This window comes from Hippocampus comes, unplaced genomic scaffold, assembly GCF_001891065.2.
Source record: "Hippocampus comes isolate QL1 unplaced genomic scaffold, H_comes_QL1_v1.1 scaffold953, whole genome shotgun sequence".
NCBI classification, from domain to species: Eukaryota; Metazoa; Chordata; class Actinopteri; order Syngnathiformes; family Syngnathidae; genus Hippocampus; species Hippocampus comes.
In genome coordinates, this window is record NW_017805989.1 from 20,137 (window position 1) to 34,673 (window position 14,537).

Genomic DNA, 14,537 nt, shown 5'->3' on the forward strand with positions numbered 1-14,537 from the left:
TAGCAGTGTGAAATTTGATTGGCTTGTCCATCATGAATTTGAAGCAAAAACCAAAAAGTCTCAAAAGCTGCCCCAAAAAACACTATGGAAACCTGCTGCCATTTTCGGCAATAGGGCTCATGTTTGCGTTGGAAACCAACCTCCAAGTTAGGTTCATAAACCATTCTTCTGATTTTAAGCACAAATGCTGAACAATTGGATGGCACAAAACTTGAAAACTCATCTCGCCAAAACGTGGTTTCTTGGTTACAGGAGTTAAATATTAAGACTCACATGACCCGTCACACTAATTTAAGACTTTTTGGATGTTTGCCTCGTCTCGGTGGTCATGGACGTGACCAGATGCCAACAAATGGCTCCTCTACATGTTGATAAAAGCCAGGCGTAGCGTCACTTTGGCTAAGGGTTGTCCTCCGTGGGCGGAGCCACGCGGGCGGTCTTTGCCAGCATACACTATCACCAACCAAATCTCAGGTTTGAGGCTTCTCAGCCGAGCCAGGCTTTTCCCGGAATGTCTGTCTTTCCATGTGGGAAAAGTTAGGTTCACATGAGTCCGAAGAGGGATTTGTTTTCACCTTCCGTCACGTTGACGCCGTGCCCATTTGTGACGGATCAGAGCGAGCCGTCACGTCTTCGCGGCGCTCGAGCGAGGACGTTCCCAGAAGTAAACACGGATTATTTCTCCCCGACCGTTGGGATGAACCATCCCGGGGGGGCGTCCGTATCACTAACATCTCAAGTTTTTCTTGACACGCTGATCCCAGGTGCGGCCTTTCTGCCGCCCGCTACTCGGGAGTTCTTGCTTGCGCTGTTTACACGGATTGTGCCAGCTGGATCCAGGATTGTGGGCCACTGGATTGTTTGAATTATCGATGGAGGGAAAAAGCTCCTCCGTCTGCACCACTTTTGCCCCGTTGAGGTTGGCTTGCGTTTCACACTGCAAGGGGCGTGGCCATGATACTTATCGAGCAATACAACTGTACAAGGTACTTGATGTACTGGATGGAAAATAAGGTACTGCGTCATATAACATTTGGCTGGAGGCAACATAAAGGTTGTATGAAGTCTGACTGATGCTGAACCATGAATGATAGTCACTCGAGGAATTTCGAATCTAAATTGTTTATTTTCTCATGTCTAGCGCAAGCGAAACATTTGACTTGTTTGTATAGAGCGGATAACCAGACTGACGGATGATTGGAGAACGCACGTATGGGTGAATGCTGTAAGAACGGTACATGACTGGATGACTTGGAGGAAGACAAATGATTGATTAACGTATGGACGATCGTTTTCACACCAGTCGTACCATCGGTCGGCCTTGTGACCTTCCCCTTGCAAGCGGGATGTGTTCTCTCACCTCATCCCGTCTGCCCCTTGTTATCTTAAGTGAATTCCACCGACGCAGAGTTTCTTTTACAAGCCTGTGAAGAATCGCAGCCGGGTCGTAAACAGCCACTCATGCTGATCTTATGAGACGGGCCGGTAAATGACTTATGAATGATGCCCTCGCATCCGGCATAACGGCCGAAGTGACGATGGATCAGTTTTCTCTCTTTACAGTATGAGGTGACAAACATACAATTATTTATACTTACTTGCAAACATGTGTTTGGTTAATGAGCCACTTGCTGCTTCACCACGTAGTTTATGTACCAATGTAGTGTTACGCTGCAAGTTGTGAAGGCCTACCGTACTTCCCAAGGGACCAAAACCCTCACTCTGCTTGAAACCCTAATCCGCATTTGAAACCCTAACTCAGACTTGAAACCATCGCACTTTTTTGAACATGAATTTCCAACCCTTCTTTGAAATGCTTACCCCAATCAACAGTACATTTCAATTGATTTTCAGTGTCATTTAAAATATGTCATCTCTGAATTCCTGCGCAGAATGCCACTTGGGCATCTATTGAAATGGATCTCTCCGGGACCTATCTGGCCTCCCAGGAGGTCCCTAATGGGGAGCTGAGGTCCCTTCCCATCTGTCCTCACAGTTCAGAGGCTAAAGCAGCAGAGAAATGGGACACCAACAGCCTTTGCCAGCGTGCGGGCTCCAGAGAGGTGGACATGCGAGGGTTAAATAGGGGCCAAAGTGGCTTAAAGTTGATGACTGGCCGCTGATTGCACTGCAGCCTCGTCCGCTGTTGGGGAACGTAATGCTGAGCCGCTCTCCCGAGACCTCGGCTTTCCTTAGTGGAGGCTACCGGGACCCCCGGACGGATGACGGCCGAACCCACCAACCCACACACCGCCACCACAGAACTGATTAAAGACCTGACTGCTGCTTTCGGGCCTTCCCCACATTCCCTGGACGTTCCTCACACACAACAGAAACACTTTTGCAATTTCTTCCATAACCTCTAAAACCCATGTTCACCATATTGAGATTGAATATATTTAATTGCTCTAGAAAGTGTGTCCATAGTTTTGAAAAAAAAAAAAAAAAAACATCATTTAGGAATCGAGTTTAAATGATAAAAATACAAAATAAGAGTAATAACGTAAATATGCATGTACATTTCAAATTTTATGCATTTCAAAGAAAGATATATGAATAAGTACAGTAATATAATTGAGCTCATTCACTGACATCGGTAATGCATGACTGCCACCCACAGGACTGGAGTGGAACAGCAACAACATTGTCGTGAGCATTGCTCGCACACTCCAGAGTAATTGACTCCTTGGCCACGTTATCTGAACTCCGGGACACCGCACCCACAATTGGAATGGAAACATGAGCCCGAGCTTGGCTGTTCGCATCTTGAGCACTGTGCGAAATTTACACGCCGAAAAAAACGCAGCCTTGATGGCAGCAAAATGTTCAAATGTTCTCGAGTCATTATAATATGATGACGTTTTGCCGGAATGTGTTCATTTTGCGTATTCACCATCCTGCGAAGCACTTTGCCGCCTGATGGTGATGACTAGCGCAACGGTAATGCCTAGCGGTGTCGCGGGAAGGATAAAGGGGGCGCGGGGAGGAAATAGGATAGGAAGGAATCCTCACGTCTTTGACGTTGTCATCACCTTGTTCTGATTGCATTTCATCGAGTTCGCTATCGAGTTACTGGAGACTCGCCTCCTATTCTTATTATTTCCTCGGGAACTGAAGGACAGCTCAGTCAAGAGGATGTTTCTGTGGACCTTTAGTGGCTTTTATGCGGGCAGAGTCATGGCGTCATGCGTTTCATATCGCCTGCGTAATTACGTGCGTGCAAACCGGCGAATGGCGAGTTGGCGCCATTTATTTCATTTTTTTTAATCATATCTCTTCAGTCACGGCACTCACTCGGCACGCGCGCCGTCACGTAAAGGTGGCGGCCAAAAGCCCCGTTTGTTTCCAGCTAGTGTTCAATTTTCAAGATTGTTTCAAGCAGGGTTTGGGCTTTCAAATCTGGGTTAGGGTTCTAAAATTAGTGTCACACGGGGTTTCTTACCCGAGGTCTAGCTTCAAAAGTAAAGAGTCTTAGCAGCAACCTTTGTGTTTTTAATCGAACAATTATAAAGCTCCTGTTCAGCTGGCTAACTTAGCCAGCTGCCCTGCGTATCCTAGCAACCGGTGCTGTTCACCCCCCCCCCCACATCCCAATAAGGCGGCCATTGACTCGCGTACATCCCAGCATGCCTTGCCTCATCTCGACCTTCCACAATGGCCGCCTGGTGAGATTTTAAAAAAAAGACGCGGAGGCCCAACAGCACGAGTCAGACAACTCGACTGGAGTGTCACTCTGCACTTTTTTTGGAGGGGTGGAGTGGGGTGCTTTCAAAGACGCCGCGTCACGTTTTGTTTTTCTTTTATTTTCCAGTCCAGCGATGCGGGATATTGGGCACACGAAGTTTGCTCATCGTTTCCTCGCTAACATTTACGACGATCACGCCGCCATCTGCGCCCGCCGCCGCCGCCGCCGTTCCCCGCTGCCCGCCCGCCGCCTCGTGACGCTAATGGCGCTTTAAATCAGCCCACCGAGTTCATTACGAGGTGATGTCACCGCAAAGACAACAAGTGAGGTTGCGGAGGTAGGGGGTGGGGGCGGGTTGTCATCCGTGGGGCAGATGCCGTGCGCGTACGACAGTGGCGCCATTTCGTGCACGCGTATCGTAACGGAGGACACGCTGGGATGAAAAACCTCTTTGTGACGTGCAGAGCGATGGCTCACAACTTTTGGAAAGTTGTGGGGGGGGGGGGGAACATCCCTGAATTATTCACGTGGAAAACTCTGAAAACTTCCTGCTTTCTTCAAGCTTGAAGTGTTTGATGATACCTCACGACGTTCTTTTTTTGGCTTCTCGTGCGAGGAATAAAAAATGTGAATGGCTGCCCATAGATTGTGGCCTTCTTGTTCTGATCAGTGGCAACAAAAAGCATGTTGTCTTATCTCCGCTAATTGTCCAGTGTGGCCTCCCAGGGCACCCCCTGCTGTGATGTCACACACAAACGCATCCCTGTTGGTCGTCCTCCGGGCCGACCAGGTGTTCCCATTATGCAGCAGCTTTCACCCGTCACTCCGAAATTCAAGCAGTCAGTCAGTCTTCTGCTCTCATTTTACAGCCTGTAATTACAACCAATCATCTTGGATCAAGTGCATTTGCGTCAAGAAGCCAGCAAACATCTGCCGCAGTTGTGTTAACAGGTAGTCTTCACAAAAACATGACTCTGACGTGTTTTTTTTTTTTTTCCGCCAAAGAAGTCCAACTTGGATGATTGACAGCCGCGGCCCAACTTGCAGCCCGCAAGCCTCTGAATGTGATTAAGTTGTTTACACAGACAGACAGCGAGGGCGGGACTGGGTGGGGGCCAAGTAGAGACACTAGGCGATGGGGAGGGAAAAAAAAAAAAAAACACCGGGACGCTTGGGATGCCTAATTGGTGCACATTCCAGTCATGGCACCTCCTCGTGATGCGGGAATGGAACATTTTGGAACATCCACGAATGTTGTAATGCCCAGAGATGCGAAATCAGCAAATGTCATGAGACTATGATCCGCGGACGTATGCCAGTTGCGGCAATGAGGGGAATGTAATGATAACCTTAGAAAGGGAAACGGGACTGACTGCGCATGAGGAAAAAATAACATGGCTGCTTGTGAAAATTTATGGCAGAAAATAAGGCCGAAACACATCCACCAGATATGCAAAAATGTCCAAAACTTGTGCATCAAATGCCGCAAACGTGTCAATCACTTGCCCAAAACAGTTCCACCACATGGCCAAAAATGCCAAAACATGACCAAAACATTACCATCACTTTTCCAAAGTATGTCCATGACATACAGTGGTACCTCTACTCACAAACGTCTCTTCATACAAAATTTTCAAGTCCTCAACAGTAAAATATTGCCTCTATCCATGAAAAAAATTTCAATTTACGAAAAGTAAAAATACAGTATGGGCTGCAACTCTATTCTTTGTTTTTTACATTGTGCACAACTCTCATTTTTTTGTGCAATAATCTAATTGTAACATGTATTTGTTACATATTTTGATGCATTTTTATACTTTAGGAAACATTTATGCCTGAATTTCGGAGAGGCTTGGAACGGATTAGGTCATTTACATGGAAAACGCGTCTCGACTTACATCGTTTTCGAGTTCAGAAATTTCTTGCAGAACCAATTAATTTCGTAAGTAGAGGTGCCACTGGAAACAAAACTTGTCATCACCTACCCGAAACATTCCCAAAGCACAAATTATTTGTGATCGACGAGCAGCCTCACACGGATGAGCATTATGAATAGAATGGATCAGAGCACGTGATTCTTCATCACAATATAATACTTATTTTCTAATGTAACAAAGAGAAGCTGTGCTGGCGTATCTAATGTCATGTGATGTATGGCGTCATATTGTATAAAGACGGTTTCAATATCAGGAGGCAGCTGTTTGTCGTTGCTTAGACTTAGCAAACAGACTCTTTGTTTCCGCACCATTAGGCTCCATTAGTGGCCCGCAGTCACCGGCACATCGGGAACCTCCGCGGGAGGGGGTGGACTTCACAATGCAAAACTTGTCAAAAGGTCTGGAATCGGAATATAAAATGTTTTACTTGTGAAAGCATAGGAAGCCGTTGTCGAGCACATCCGTCACGCCTGCCAAAATCAAACAAAACATGCCCGCGGCGTGTGGCCGTGAGCTGCAAAGTAGATGTTTTTTTGCTTTGTGTTGCCATTTTCTTTTCGGCGACGAATCAACAGCACGCGCCTTGTTGTTGACGGAAGCCACCGAAGCGAACGCCTCCGACTAATGGAGCCACAATTTGCCATCTGTTGCTGTTGGGACTCGTCTCGAGCAAAATAACACATTCCGGATCTCATTTGACTACTTCCTGATCGAAGTGTCAAAAGGTGTCATGACGATCGTCGCTAATTTCGAACATCAACAACAAAAAAAATCCCATGACATGATGAATCACCCCCGAAAACATTTTCTTCACATAACATTCCAATGTCCAAAACTTTCTTCGCGTTCCCAAAATGTAGCCTTCACATTCCCAATTAGATACCCCAAACCTTTCCATCAAATGGTCAAAATGTGCCCAAAAGATATCCATTACATGCCCGAAAACATTATTTATAAACCTAAAAAGATACCATTGCATGAAACATATGCTTTCCAGTCAAAATACCCCATCCATCACTGACTGAAACAAAGAATGCACAAACCATCCATTAGATGCCCAAAGCATATCCATCTCAATCCCATGACATGCCCAGCACATTCCTATCCAGTGCAAAACAATCTCTTCCAATGCATAAATCATATCCAAATCTTTCCATCAAATACGCCCAAAACATCCCTATAGAATTCACAAAACATATCCTTCAGATGCCCAAAACAAGAATGCGCAAAACAAACCAATCGCATGCCCACAATCACCGCTCGCGCATTTCCATCCCTCGCCACCAACTTGTCCGTTGGATGCCCAAAACATTGACTCAAAGCTTGCGTCGTAAAAGTCTAAGCTAATTACCCTCGCCCTTACTTCACATGCAGGCGTAGTTTGACTGCGCTCTGTAAACACGTGATGAATCCGCAAAGAACATAATCTGTCACCGATGTGCTCGTGGGCCCGGTTTCATGGTCAATTAATTCAGCTTCATAAAACGCAATTTCCTGTGGGTTTAAAGGAAGGATGGCGGAGAAGGAAGGGAGTCAGGATGGGGGTGAGGGGGGGCGGTGGCAGTATCGCTCTAATGGGATCAGCCGCTGCACAGAGTCGCTCTGGATGCTTCAATCCGGCTTGTTAATGTGATTTTTCCAAGTCTGGCCTCTTTGGGAGTCGCCCCAAACAAGCCCCTCTTTTGCCGTGAAGCACCTGCATCGCTTTTCATTTGGGAACAATCCACCGCCCACACTTGACCTTCCCAATTGGGGACAAGTGCTCAAGTATACACGCTAATCAGGTTCCTCAGCTCATTGAAGACTCTGAGAAGTCAATCGCGAGCTGCTGTCTGCTCCGATTAAGGTCTTAGCGATGTCCTCCAAATGTTGTGACAGTCGTTAATTAGCCAGGGACGTCTCATCAGTGGCAAATCCCGCATGGGATCAACTCGCTTTTCAAGCACCTTGACCGCCGACAACCAACTTTGACAGGATCTGAGGGATCTGATTACAAACCTTAACAGTCCAGCGATGCCAAACACTTTTACGCATGCCCAAAACATTGCTGAAATGTGTCGGTCCCAAGCCCAAACATGCCTGTCACGTGTCTATCACATGTCCAAACCGTATCTGTCACTTTTCCAAAAACATTCCCGTCAGATGCCAAAAACATTCCCGAATAATTTCCACCAGATGTCCATTTCGTGGCCAAAACCTACCCATCAAATGAGCAAAGCATGCCCATCAGATGGACAAAACCTTCCCATTAAATGCCCAAAAGGAAACCATCGGATGTCCTAAAAATCCATCCATTGATTCTGTCGGTTTCTGGTGTCCTGCCGCCGACCCCCTACTGACTTTGGGTGAGAGGCGGGCAGCCAATCGCAGAGCAGGGCCTAAATATTCCCATCAAATGGCCAAAAGAGTGCTCTCAGATGCCCATCGCAGAACCCTCCCAAACATGCTTTCTATGTGCCACCACATCTACAGAATCAACTGTGCACACAGGTGGTTTGCTCCAATTCCAAATCAACGACTTGCACCTCCCAAACATCAAAAGCGCATCGCACGAGCGGAAGGTTAAAAAGCGGCGCGGCGACCGGCAGACACATTTTTCAGGAGGGTGGCGCTTGCTGGGTAATCGGATCAGTGCCTCCGTAAGTCCCCCCGCGCCCCCCCTCGGAAGAGTCGATCCTGACTCGTTTGTGCCTTCAAAGAGAAACTTTGGTGACGGCTGCTCAGGAGAAAAAAGAAAGAGGGCGAAAGAGCTCGCTAACTCCATTTTTCTTGGAGACGCTTTAAGAGCACGAGTGAAGCCTGGTGAAGCCTGTTTCATTTGTCAAGGGACCAAATAAACTCCTTTTGACAGTTAGACTCCAGTGAATAGAAGAAAGCAGATTGAATAGCGGCCCACTGCAGTGGCTGATGCCCAACAGCTGACTAGCGGGCGACATCTTATGGGTTATGCGATATAAAACCATTAATTGTAAACCATTTCAAAATCTTTTCCATGATTGATGTGACCTATAATCCGTCAAAAAAAAAGAAACTCTCCCAACTCGACCCTACAGGAGGTCCGTGTGAACCCGCCGCTGGAAGTGCAAACGTCGTAATGCGACCATGGTATATTTCGAGCCAGGAAGCGCGTGCCACGCAGGCCGGGGATCAAACAAACACGGAAGCACCAATGGCCACTCGGCCGCCGTCGGTCACCTAGCGACAGCGGCGAGGCCGTTTATGCGTCGGCCGGGTCGGCCAGCGTTAGCACGTCGTTAAAACGTTCATTTTAAACTGAGGGATGCAGGCGTACGCCCGCCGGTGAGCTCATCGGAAACGGCTCGCGAGGTACCTAATACCGCCAAACGGGGCGGCCATGTTTGACCAGCTGAGAGCGACGAGAGCTCCGTCATGTGAGGGTCTCCAGTTAACGCTTGCCCTCAGAGGTGGACTTAACCCTTTTCCGTGTAGGAATTATAAAAAAAAAACTCCTTCAGGGTTTTGCCCTACCAACACATTTTGCAAGGAGTGTTGACATTAGCTCACTTTATGTCCGCTACGTGCATCACTCACTACAGTGGACAGCGATTCAACTGTAGTAAATGATATGACACTGAAATTAAAAACTACAGCCTTTGAGCAGCAGTTCCATGAAGTGACTGTTGTTCATCTATCTGTGACAGAGGAAAAAATCTTTTAAATAGTTGTCGACTGTAGTGACTGATATTTAGCACTGCCTTATGGAATGTCTTTCACCAGTCAAACATTTGGTCATGCTTTCCTTCAATTTAAAAACCGGATCTAAACTTTTGACTGGTAGTGTATCTTTTGAATATTTGTCCAATGTACTGATGTGCAACAATCACAAGAAAACTTTTTTTGAATAGCTGCTCACTGAAGTGAATGATACTCAAATATGACCAAAAAAAAAAAAACGCAACCATCACAAGAAAACTTCTTTTGAATAGCTGCTCACTGTCGTGAATGATAGTCAAATTTGACAAAAAAAGACTTTTTAAATAGCTGTACTCTGTAGTGTTTGATGCTCAACATTGACATGGAGAAAACATTCTTAATAGATTTCCATTGAGTGACTGAAACATTTTTTACTTTTGTCTGCTGTAGTGACTATTGACTTATTCTCAACTTGAATCGGTTTTCAAAATCTATCCAATGCAGTGATTGATGCGAAACTGTCATGGAAAAAATCTTTGATTGGTTGTCAACTGCAGCGATTGATGTGTTTCTATCACATAAAGAAAACTGCTTTTGAGTAGTTGCACCCTGTAGTGACTGATGCCTTAGTATGAGGTGAAAATATCTCTTGATGAGCTGTCAACATATTGCATTGAATGTTTCATTGTAGTGACTGATGCTCAAATTTGATGAAAGCTGTCCACTGTCGTGAAACTGCAACATGAGAAAACACTTTTTAAATAGCTGTTCACTGTAGTAACTGATGATGCTGACATCTTTCCACTGTGTCATGTCCAGTGCGCACGATCAAGTTTAAAAGTGAGCTATTATTTTAAAAATAGCATCAGCGTGCTGTATGCTTATCACGCGGGCTAAGATTAACACCACTCACCTCCACGGCCTTTGTGCGTGCTACACGCCTCCACAATGTGATCAATTATCGCCATGCCTGCAAGACCACACGCCCGAATGCCGGCACCGCTGACACGGGGCGCGCTCGGGCCGCTCGGCACCTGAGCGTGAGGGGGGCCTCGTAATTAAGAGCTCCATTGTCGCCGGCCGCCGCACTGTTCCCATGCGAGCCGGCCAGAGATCAGGTGACGGCAGGCTGGGACCGGAGCGGAGAGGTGGCCCGGAGCCCGGGAGAGGGTGAGGAGGAGGCGGGAACGGGGGGAGAAGGGGAATGGGTGACCTCTGGGCCGGGCCTCGCTCGCCAGCTGCCGCCTGAAACGCAACACCCAAGCCCGCTTCTGCGCGCTCATCCACCTGTGTCGCTTACCTGACACGGCACCTTGCGGGAAATACAACCGGAGGGGTCAAACGTGCGCCGCCACATCATTTACATTGACGTTCATCAAGATACAGTATTAGCTTTTGAAAAGCTGTCCAAGTGACCGATGTTCAATTTGGATATGCAAAAATACCGTTATGTTTTGTTTTTTATAACTTTCCACTGTAGTGACTGATGCTGTTGTGGTATCGGGTGTCCAAAGCGCTCCTCATCATAACCTTGCCCCCCCCCCCCAGTAAATCCACTTGTAATATGTCGTACCAGCTAGCCAGTTAGCATTTACTTAACCTGTTGTATCTCGTCAGGTGTCCAAGTGGCCTAACGCCCTTTGCATGCTGATGTGACAGCGTGAGAGCCCAGCAGTGAAGTAGGAAAGACAAAGGTCTTCATACACTGTCGAGCTGGGCTTTACTGACTGACTGCTCAACAGTTGAATTTCATTAGCTGGCCAAATATTCCCTAACACATGCAATCACTTCCAGGCATTGTGGTCGAATGTAGCGCGTCATACTGAAATGTCTTTGCGCCCTAACATTCCTTTGTGACAATATGCACGACAAGGTACAACCCATTCTGACTCGAATCCGAAAATTCTGCTTTGAACGGCCAATTCGCATCGCGGTTGGAGCCACCGCTGATTCGCGCATCGCTATTGCGACTGTTATGCATCAAAATTTCATCCGCGCATCTTGCTTGCAATCCAAAAAGACAACACGCACTTGGGTGAAGTCATTGGACAAAAACTGAACATCAATTTAATCAACAAATCTGATTGGTTGGTGCACACAGAACCTTCAGAGCAATCCCTTCCGTCGCCGTGGTGATGAATAATTACTTGTGGAGTGTTTGCATTTGAGTTAATAATTAACGAGCTCCTTTTGGCCCCGTGAGCTACTTTCTATGTGTTTGGAAAAGTTTTGTGTGTGTGTGTGTGTGTGTGTGTGTGTGTATAAAGAGCAGGAGGTAAACATGTCCTACCTGTCATTTATTCATGAGGCACACACACATGCACATGCACACACACACTCGGTGCAGTGAATGGGAACAAGTTGCTGATGTTTTATTTAAGGAGATTTGTTTCACCGGCTAATTTCTTTCTTCTCTCCGCCTGCGCTTTATCAAAGGACAAATGTTTACAACCTTCACTGCGATAAACAACAATGCAGGTTGTTTTCCCCGACACCTTCCGGTCGTGCAAAATTCATTTTTTAAAAAGTTATTACAAGTAGAACCAAAGACTTTGTGGTGCGGGTCTTTTTGCCTTTCAGTATTGATCTGTGGTCATATGGGGCTTTGGTGCCATCTTTGTTGTCCGGGGTCATGGTCATTGATATTTATATGATATTTTGTGGTATATATTGGGTTTTGACCATTTGTGTCGTGCTTTTATCATTTGTATCAGTCGTTAGCATTGTTTTTGGTGTAGGTCATTGATGAAGTCTCTGGAATTCATGTTTTAAAATGTTGTTATTGGTCTTCAGTATTGATCTTGGTTGAAGATTGATGTTGAGTTGACGAATTTGTTCTTTGCCTCTGTGAATATGCTTTCAAGGGGTCGCGGCTAACTGAGGGATCGCGTGCAGACACAGTCACAGGCGTCACATCAAAGGCGACCGAGTTGGTGATAATGGCCGCCTGTTTGTTTGCAATGGGGAAAAAAAAAAGCAGCCTTTTCGCCAGCCATTTCTAAAATAAAATGGCCGCTCTTTGAAGTGTCACTTGTTGCAATTGACAGAACACTCTCCAGACACGTCTTCATGCATCGCAGACCCGGAGTACCTGCTGCCTCTCAGCGAGGCCTTGATTGAGCCTGACGCTCCGCTTAACACGCATTCACGTTGGCCTCACATTTTCCCCGCACGCTGACAAATGCCGAGCGACACGAGACAAACTCCCCACGGGCCCCCGTACTGGAACCTCTGACTCACACGGCGGCGAGACCTTCGCACGCCGTTTGGAGGGAGTTCCCCATAACTGACAGAGTTCTTTCTTTGGGACGTTTGTCACAATATTAGGCACAGCTGCACCACACACGACTACTGGATCAAAACCCCAAAAGGTTTTAATTAATTGGCTGTGTTTGTTATTGTGGTCGAAGCACATTTTGAAGCCTCTCGTGTCACTAAATAAGACATAACTATGAGAAACAGCTGTTAGTGTGATGCCGTGTACACTCACACCGCAAATAACAAACGAGTCGGAGAAGACTGTGATGTGTCGGCCCCCCTAGCTTAAATTTGAGGATATTTTTTGCCTCTGGCATCCGACATAGTTTGACTAAAGGAAGCGCCAGGGTGGGCGCTGTCAAGTGTTTCCTCAAGGGAATATCTCATTTATTTGTTTCTAATTAGGCTTACTTGGCATCAAACCATCACTCTTTACGGTACGAGTGTGCTTGCTATTAGGGTTTGCGGAGACAGGTGGAGGGGGTTCTTCGCCCCCTGGTCGGCTGTTTTGATTAGCGTGGAGCGTGCCTGTCGGAGATATTTGCTCAGGCTCGGCCAGGGCGGGATTACGAGGGAAAACACACTTGCGATCTGCGCCGCGTCGGAGTCTTTCGGCGTGCGTGTGGTCACAACGAAAGGCCCGCATTCCTGGTCTCAGAACCCCCCCCCCTCCCTTCCCCTCCCTCCCTCACGTCATACGAGGGGCTGCTGTTAGGGGGGGCCTTGGTAGCCCACCCGTCTTGTGCACAAAGACCCAGCTCAGTGTTTTGCATGCTTTGAGATGAACGGGAGGGGGGGTTTCGATGGCTTATAGTTAAAGAGGTGGTCCGGGTGAGGGTTAATTGAGCACAGGTGACACTACGCAGGTGCACAACCGTGTGTGTGTGTGTGTGTGTGTGTGTGTGTGTGTGTGTGTGTGTGTGTGTGTGTGTGTGTGTGGTCTGCACTCATGGTTGTGTTTGTTTCTGTTTGTCCTAGAAGAGATGACATCTTTTTTTTTTTTTCTTCCTGCTGGGTGCATGTTTATAGTTATATTAAAGAGCCATTGCCAAAACAAAATCATTGACAATATTTAAAACCAATGACAGAAGGCCAGCTTTCAGGACAATATTAAAAAGACCAATAACCAGGGTGTAAAAAAAAAACCAAATATTAAAAAAAAATAAATAAAAAATCATGTGAAACAACAAACACCAATATAAGAAAAATAATGACGACGATATTTGCAACAACATTTATTCAAACCAGAAACCCTTTTCAACGTTTGCATTTCTTTTGATGCACATCTGTTTTTACAAGTCCACACACAACAAAAGGAGGAACACAAGCGGGCCATTGTGCTCCTCGAGCGGCACACGCGGCCCCCGGAGGCTTTAAAAGTGACATCGAGCGGAGAGGCACGTCCGAGGAAACTGGAGTCCCGCTTCGGGACGAAGGAGCTCGGGTGGCGGCGAGCGTGGAAAGGGGAAAAAAAAAAAAAAAGTGGAAGTGAAAAGGAAGCCTGTGCTGTCAACACACCAGAGTGAAGTGTCCAATGCGAGAGTTATTCAAAATACGTGTGGAATAAATACATTTGCAAAAATACTTTTGAGATTTTGTCGGTAGAAAAATGTTTAGCTTCAAAAGCAGCTTTGTTGCCGTACGTCGGCTTTTAAATACAATATATGGCGTTGAATCAGTCGGTGCATTTGTTGCCATTCAAAGCAAAGCATCCATCAAACAAACACAAGTCCTTCCATAAATATCTCATTTTGATTGTTCCAGAAACACAATCTCACACTTTGCATATTTGAAGGGATCACGTTTAGGTTTAAATGGGGGGGGGGGGACAAACAAACAAACAAAAAAAAAACCCAGACATTTTTTGCATCAAAGCCAAAAAAATGATGAATTTGTGATTTAAAGTCACACGCGTCAAAGTTTCAAGTTGCAATGTAGTTTATCGATTGAACGTTGCATTTTTTTGGTGTTGACAAAAGATAACTAAATTTTCAATATTTCTC